General features: G+C 40.4%; 1 protein-coding gene and 1 long non-coding RNA gene across 2 annotated transcripts in view; one reads left to right on the forward strand and one right to left on the reverse strand.

Moving 5' to 3' along the window:
• CHSY3 (chondroitin sulfate synthase 3) overlaps positions 1-8,713 on the reverse strand; it is a 157,125-nt gene that overhangs the window by 19,048 nt on the left and 129,364 nt on the right. The window lies entirely within an intron of this gene.
• Positions 6,631-8,713, forward strand: part of LOC110390316 — a 5,032-nt gene continuing 2,949 nt past the window's right edge. The window contains exon 1 of the long non-coding RNA XR_002433690.1: positions 6,631-6,723. This is a non-coding gene — a long non-coding RNA (uncharacterized LOC110390316). The remainder of the gene's footprint in view (positions 6,724-8,713) is intronic.

Raw genomic sequence — 8,713 nt, forward strand, 5'->3', positions numbered from 1 at the left:
TATCCTGCCTAAAGAACAATGGACAGGACCAAATGATCTCCAAGATCTCATTCAACTTAAATTATTCTGCGACCTTACAGTTCTATATTAAGAAGTATTCTGATATTATGAAACTTAATTTGAAGAAGACACATGGCAAAATTTTGAGACAGTTTCCTAAAATTTTCTAAAAAGTACATGTAGAAGAGAATGGAAGTTCGTAAGACAGAAACATTTTAAAAATACAGAACAAAAGAAATCTCAAAAGATAGTCTGCAGAGGACAAGGAAAGGCAACAAATCTGTCTTGGGGAGGTCTAGTTCACGTATGGGACCAAGCAGGCAAGGCCAGAAACTCTGGAAGAAATTTCTCTTTCTGAAAACCTCACTTGCTCTCTATAACAGAATGCTTTACACCATGAGGCCTGTTCAGAAACTCTCTTGAATTGTAAAGAGAAGAAGGCAGGCACATGGGGCTCACTTGGTCTGACACTGTATTCTTTACGTCAACAATTAACTACTTAGAGTGGGCTCCTAATGCCAGTGAGGCACAGCAAGGGTTGTCTACACCCATCTCGTTTCATTTGGGCATTAAACTGCACCAGAAATGTTCACACAGCTGGAGGTAGGGGATTTAGTTGTAGGGGTCAGCGGAAAGTAAGCACTAAGCTCATGGAAAAGACAACTTTTTCAATACTGAAGTGTTACTAGACTGAGGATCTACTCTAAAGGGGCCTACTACACCTTAGCCAGAGCAACATCAGGCTGTGGCTGAGGTGCCAGGAGATGAAAGTACTCAAGACCTCACAGAGGGGAGCCCAATATAAGGGTAGCTGGAGCATTTCTCAACACAGACCTTGTTCAGATATACAAAAGAAGAAACGTAACAGCGCTGCATTTGCCTTTGGTGTTCCTTGTCTGATTAATTCTAGAGATATCTGCCCCACAGACACAAGGAAATATGAAAAGAAACAAAGTATTTTCATATCTGCAAATATTCGTCACTCATAATCAGATTAGTAACAAAAAGTAACTCAAGTACGGAAATGAGAAAAACTGTTTTAGAACTCATTGAAGTACTCTGGAAAAAATACAGATTGGCTGGAAAAAATTTGTAGTTCTATCTGTATTTCAACACAATCTATAATCACGCATCTAAAATTTGATCTCTCTTGAGGCACAGTCATGCAACTTTTCTTCATCTCTCCTGTTCACTGATCATAATTTTCTTCTTTTTTTTTTTTTTTCCTCATAGGAACTTATCACTTTACTGCAAATGGACTTCAGAAAACTGTTGGTTTTAGCCTTTTAAGAAGCTTTTAAAGCCTCGAATTATTAGGATAAAATTCAATCAATGCTTGCATAACCAGTAAGTACAAATTCATGCTGCAGCACAGTCAGATAATTTTGAAATGATGTATGAAGTACAACAATCTTAACTTCCATTAAGTAACACCATGAATCCTGAGTTTAAAAGCTTTATCAACCAAATGAATCAACTGCTTAAAAATACTATCCATTTGTTTTTATTAACGTCTATGCACAGTGTTGGAAAAACAGCCGACCTCCAATATCTTTGTTTATTAGCAATTAGCAATATTTAGCAAAGAATTAGTTTAGTATTACAATTTCCAAACCCATTAGGCCAATCTGGATAGACTTTTCCACACAAAGAGACAGGGTGATCACTATAAACAGACACGCATAATGTATAACTTTAAAAGTTTGGCATAGGAATGATACTTGGATTTCCCTTTAAAGATGGAGACTAAATTCAATCTGCAGCATCCATTTTAAATTCTTTCAGCCAGGCAGCATCAGATAAAAACCTCACTGCAACCTTTCATTCACTGGTGGCCTAAGGACATAGGCAAGGGTGGGACATAGAGGTAGTATATGTAAACTATATTATATTAAAACTAACTAGCACAAAAGAAAAATATGCTTTCAGGCAAGAAAACCTCAGGAGATTTAAAAAGCTAACTGGAAGCCCTTTGGAGATCTTAGATGGGACTCAGTTTGGCACTGACAGCTGTGCCCCGAAGGTAAAGGGAATGGAAACTTGACTGCCAGACAGCTTTTTCTAACAAGGGCAGGAATATTAACTACAGAGTGGAAACATGAAGTCTTGTAATTTCATGCAATATCAAAGGAATAACTTATCAAAATTATTAAGGGAAATCAGATATGTCTCTTTTATCAGGACAGAGAAATTGAAAATTAGCAGACATCAAACTTAGCAAAAGTCTGTGTGTAATATTCTAGGGAGCCAGCACTTCTTAACATCACTGAAGCCCAGAACTTAGCACGAATGTAAAAGGATTAAACATACAGATAACAAGAGCACAAAAGATGACATTGTAAGGGACAAGAGGAGTGAGGACACTTGCTGTTCCAGGCCAAATGCAGTTTGGTAGCTCAGAAATGGCATGTTACAATGTCTTGGTATGAGTTCTCAGCAAAGATCAAGTTCACAGGATTCAATATTAATAACTCTTCTCAGAAAAATATAGTTAGTAAAAAATGAGGATTTGAACACTCTCATATGTCAGATCACACCAACATACAGCAAATGACATTCATTTACTTTGGACAACAAAACAATGAACATGGACTAGTGAAAATAGAACTCTTTATTTTTAACTTGGTGAGCACATCCTGGAAACAAATGTATTGCAAGTCCCATTTTTAAATCAGAAAACACACACATTAGCAGATCTATATAGCCTGGCCCAGGGTTCTCCATTCCATCTCTGCTGATTAAATACTCTCTTCTTACAATCACATACTCTCTTCTAACTTTTACAGCAACTTCTACAAAATCTGGGAGCAACTGAAACCTGATCCCAGTGGCTGATAAAATTTTCACACTTGTTTCCCAGAAGTTACCACTGGAGAATTAAAGACTGGAGTAGAAAAATTAAGAATCACTCAGCCTGAATTCTCCCCCCAAAAGAGACAAAATCACTATGGTAAGATTTTCTATGAATGCCTCTTCAGTCCCTAGACACAAAGACTGTTCAGCAGCCTGCATTTTGCTACCCTGCATAACAAGCCAGACTTAATCTCTGATTTAATTTTCCTGCACTTGCACTGCATTGAACCATTACTCAGCAGAGGAGCTGAATAGCATGAGCTCCTCATCAACCTACTTTCCCTTTCTTGCTTTGTCAGTTAAAAAAGAAAAAAAAAGAGGAAAAAAAAGGGTGGGGAGAAAGAAAAAAAAAAAAAGGATGTTCAAATTATGATTTCACTCCTTACAGTGTAATCAAAGAGATTAAGTAGAGCTTCCTTCCAGCTGATTTTATTAACGTTAAAGTTTATGACAAATTATGAACCACCCTTGAGCTAGAAATCCAATTAAAATAACATAAGCATGGCAGGATGTCTGTTACAATGTTTTTCTTATAAGAAATCCTAATTATATTGCCACTATACTTTTCCACAGGCAGAGCAGAGTTTTCTAACTGGATGGGATTAAAATATAGTGTTAATTAACATGAATATATTCTCACATTACTGAGAATTAGTCTTACACTAAAAATAAACACAAACCAAGCGTAGTGAGTTATATGCTTCATGGGGATGGGAGATGTTGCACCAAATAATGACTCCTCATTTTCTTGGCACTATAAAATTTCATTAATAAGACACTATGTTGTTGAGTTTCTGAATTAGGAAGTGCTGCTCATTAGTAAAAACAAAAAGTCTTCCAGCTACAGAGTGGTAAGTTAAAATCCATTTTATACTGCTCATATGTCTTTATAGCTGAAAATGTTACTGTTTTTAATACACATTTGAATATTTATGTTATGAATAAAAGGGTATTACACTCCTATTGGCAATTTCTAAATCAAGACATAGAATTCAAACTAATTTATTTCAGATTGTAAAAGATTTGTTTATTTATTGGCTCCTCAATAATAAACTCCAGATTTATTAAAAATCATAAAACATACCCAGTCTAGTGATTAACCTATTAAAGAATTCATATCTACATATGCTGTGTCATGTATAACAGATCATACATTTCTGTTTTATGCCAAAACTGTAACAGCATGATGAAATATAGAGAAAAGAATCCTATAAATGCTAACTGTAAAGATTAAGGAACAAAAAACAGCAAACCAAGAAAGATGACAAACGGGGAACAGTTCCTCTGTCTAGGTCATCAGAAGTGCTTCTTCATAGCAGTGTCCACAGCATACAGAAAGCTAAGAAAGCTTTCTCAAGCAGGTTCATTTTCTGATAAGCTTGAACAACAAAGACATGACAGAACCTTCTGAAACTCACCTAATACAACTATTTCATTTGTTTTCTTGGATATATGCCTGTAATGGGCTGCTATTTCTGTTACATGCAAAACTACCAATCCCTATAAAAGAATAAAATTGAATGTTTATTTACTATACCAAACAAAATGCAAGAAAATAAAAGAGAACTTCAGAGAAATAAGATTACTCAAATACAAGACTAAAGAATTGATTTTCCTGCTCTGTGACTGCCAAGAGATGTGGAATGTGGGGATACAAGCAGTTAGACATCCACATATTTACACTCACATTGTGCTAAGAAGGTGGTTTGAAATGTCACCGTATCTGTCTCAAAAACAAGTAGTCTTTGCCTTTCTCGAAAAGAAAAACAGAATACTATAACATGCAAATGACCTCCCTCATATATGGAGTTCACAAATCTTATGAAAAATGGAAGAAGGAAATACTGTATTGGAATCTCCCGCTAATAAGATGAAAAAGCAGTGAGGCTAGTATGGGGAGACATCATTGGTTATTATTCCTGCCACTAGGGTGAATATGCTGAACCAATCAATTCACTATTATTACATTGAAAATGAGCTTTGGTCTTTTCTCTTTACTGTCAGCTAGTTTCGTTTTGTTGTTGTTCATTTGTTTTAACATCTAAAACATTTATCAACATATTTTCCTTCAACAGCAGCCATTTCTTTCCAAAACAGGTGTAAATATAAAGCTATGGCACCATTTAGAATTGCAATGATCTCTTTCACCAAATAGGTGAAATAATTAATTTATTTGTCAAAGTCAAAAATAATGCTGGTCACTGAGATTTTGGCTTTTACATACTTACTTAGTCTAAATACACAACAGCTATTATATACGCAGGCTATATTACAGTCACACTTGTGACAACAACAGTGACAAAGTCTAGCTAGCAGGATCTCACTGTATTTATGTAAATTATGAAAAGGAAATTATTAGGAAGCATGTACGTTTCTAGTCAGGTGACAAACTGAAAAAGCTATTTCTTCATCTTATAATTTTATTTCTTCTCAGACTTGATAGAAACCATAGATGTATGAACTGGTCCTCCCTTTTCTTTCCAAGAGAGGTGTCTAAAAAGTAATTCCTTAGTGATCTCAAATTTTAAAATGGTCACATTAGGAGCCTTAATTCATAATAACATGAAATCTATTTTTGTATATAATAAATTCAGAAGGCTAATTACAGAATTATATCCATTTTCTTAAAATCTGTCCCATAAAAATCTTGGAGCATAGAGCATAATTTGCATACAGGACACAGAGCAAGGATGATCCACAGACAATTACACTTAATTACTGACTGAACATGGGCAATTTTTGGTATACAAGGTTTATTTTTGATGCAGTCTGAAAGATTAATTTCTTTTAGTAGGGAAGAAATAGAATCACTTAAAATAGGAAGTGGTGCAAAATCATTACTACTTCTTAAATACAGTTTCTAGCAGTCCTTGAATAGCAGTTTTAAAATGCCTCCAAGTGCATACAAAACTTGGCAGAGAAGTCTGCCTTCATGGAGTTGAAATATCTTCATACCTCTCAGGAAGCTGATGTGCAGGAGCTATTTAAAAGTTAACTGAAATGACTTCTGCTAACCTAGGAGTCGTTCAAGGCCCAAACATTTTTCAAGCTCAAAAATGTAAAATCAAAACCACCCTGAAAAGCAGCAATTTTTCAGTTATCATTCTCAGTTTTAGAAAGACTGAATAAAAAATCATATGCCAAAAAAACAGGCATCTTTAACTTATCAAGGTCAGAGAAACCAGATGATCAGCATTTCTCATTTGAAACAAAACTTTGTCTTAGGCACCAGTCACCTCCACCAAAACCAAGAAGACAAGATCCACAAAGGTACCCATTTCCTATTTATAGGCTAGAATATATGGTAAGGGAAGATACATATTCTAAGGTACAAAGTGAACCGGTTTTGTAGATAGCCTTTCCATAGGCTAGTGATATGACTAGTGTATCGAATAGCTATCTGATTGTCAGATAGATTTATTTCATAGAACCACAGAATCATTAAGGTTGGAAAAGACCATTAATATTGCGGGATTAAATGGGATGGGTGGTGCCTGCGAGCACCAAGGGAGGAATCGGGGAGTCATGGCGGGTGGTGCCTGCGAGCACCTGGGAGGAGCAAGGGGGGTCACGGGTATATGGGGCGGTCGCGTGTACGGGTATAAGTAGCCTTGTTGCGCAGCATTAAATGGGCATTTCGGCGCTACATACCGCGTATGTGTCCCGTATGCCCCTGCATGCGGAGGTGCGGACGGAAGGGAAGCCTTAGTACGTTGTCGTAGACAACAATTGGTGACCCTGACGTGATAAGACGGAGCGCAGAGAGGCGCTCGGAGCGCAGGGGCGCTCGAGGGAGAGCACGAAGAGGTGCTCGGAGCGCAGGGGCGCTCGACAGCGTACTCCAGTATGTCTTCGTCGCTGGAGAGGATGGTGAGTATGCTGAAGGGGATGGCAGCACAGGCAGGCTGTGAAGTGCATAAAAAGGACCTAATGCCGCTGTTTAAATGGATTTTGCGGCGTGGTCTGGTGACTGACCCTTCTCATTATTTGAGTAAGGGCGTCCTTGATAAAGTGGGGGAGGAGTTATTCAGGGGGGCATGCGAAGGGGATAAGGAGACACAGAAACTGCTACCTGCATATGGGTCGCTCGTTAAACTCTTTCAGATGGTTAAGACAGAGAGAGAAGTCTGGCAAGCAGCATACGCGCTGTTGCATTCGGACTCGGGGAAGAAAGGGGAAGATAAGGGGAAGACGGAGACAGAGGGAGTTGAATCAGAGATAAAGACCTCGGAAAATGCCTCGTTAACAGAGGCGAATAATTGTGATGAGAACGATCTGGGAGGTACTAAAGTAAAGAAAGAAGGGGGAGTTCCTCCTCTGTATGTACCCGGGGGTGCCATGCCTTTGGCGCCGCCCCTGGGGTATATGCAGTGGGGTCACTATCTGTTGGGTGGGGTGTGGGGGATTACTGCTGGGGGAATGGCCCATTTCCCTGGCACCCCTTCGGGAAACGAACCATCGAAAGAAAAAGAGAAGGGGACCCCACTGTTCGCTACTCCACCCCCATATAACACTCAGGAGGTGCTGGCTGAGTTGAAAGCACTGGAGAGGGTTCGAGCTCCCCCAACTTCATCGTCCTCGGATTCCTCACTGTCTGACTCAGAGGACGATCAGGGCGGGGAGGACTCTGATGCAGGGGACCTAAGGGAAGTGTGTAAGGCTATGAAGAGGGCGATTGGGAAGAAAAAGTGGACCCCAGAGAAGAAGGTTAAACGGGTGGGATTTCAGCTTCTGGGGTATAGGGAAGCAGTGGAACAATGGATGGTGAAAGCGAAGCAATGTGTTCTTGAGGACTGCACTTTTTCGCCTCAAGATGCTCCTAGTCAGTTGTGCTACCCAGTTCTAGCCCATGCAGGTGGGCACAGGGAATGGCAGCCGTTAGATTTCAAGTTGCTATTGCAGTTAAAACAGGCCATTTCCGAGGGGGGTATAATGGGTCTGGCTGCCCAAATGTTTCTGGACATGATTAGCATGAGTGGGCCACTTATTTTTGATTGGAGACAATGTGCTCGAGCTTGTTTGACCCCCGCCCAAGTGCCCGTTTGGGAGACTCTCCTCCGAGACAAGGCAGAGCGGCAATTATTACAGGCTCGGGACAATCCAAATCACCCACTACACGGAGCCCGAATAGAGATGCTTATAGGGCAGGGGCCCTGGTTGGCTCCTCAGGATCAGGTCGGGCTGCCTGTAGCAGTGCTGATGACAGCTGCAAGCATAGGGAGGAGTGCGTTTAAAAAATGCGTTCAATTCTTTCGGGTTCGCCAAGCTATCTTCATATAAGGCAAAAACAAGGAGAACACTTTGGCTTTTTTGCTAACAGAGTGCAAGCGGCAATTGCTGCAAGCACACTCCCTCCTGAAGCTCAGGATGCGGTCTTGCGAGAATGTCTGCACTCTGGGGCTTTGCCAGCATTCAGGGCAGCGCTTGCGGCCTTGCCTGGTTCTGCACGTGTGGGGGAGTTAATACAAAGAGGCTGTGAACTGGCTTGTGCTGATGAGGTACAGCCGCTGACTGCAGCACTTCAAGCCTTTGCTTTGCAACAGCAAGGTCACAGCAGCTGTTTCAAATGTGGGAGGCTGGGACACAGAGCTAAGGATTGCAGAACCGAGAGGGCTGCAAGAAGCAAAACTCCTTTGAAATGCTGGGTGTGTGGGGGCTCCCACATGGCTTGTCAATGCCCATACAGACATCAGGGGGGAGTAGGAAAACCACCTGGCTGGGACAACACAGGGGTCCAAGTTCCAGCCTCAAGCCTGGACCCCAGGAGCCAATGTTCCAGCGCGAGCATGGGGAGCCCCATGGCTCGGTTCAGATCAGGAACACGATTAAAAACAAAAGCAGGGAAACTGGGAGCATCCTC

Source organism: Numida meleagris, chromosome Z (assembly GCF_002078875.1).
Source record: "Numida meleagris isolate 19003 breed g44 Domestic line chromosome Z, NumMel1.0, whole genome shotgun sequence".
NCBI classification, from domain to species: domain Eukaryota; kingdom Metazoa; phylum Chordata; class Aves; order Galliformes; family Numididae; genus Numida; species Numida meleagris.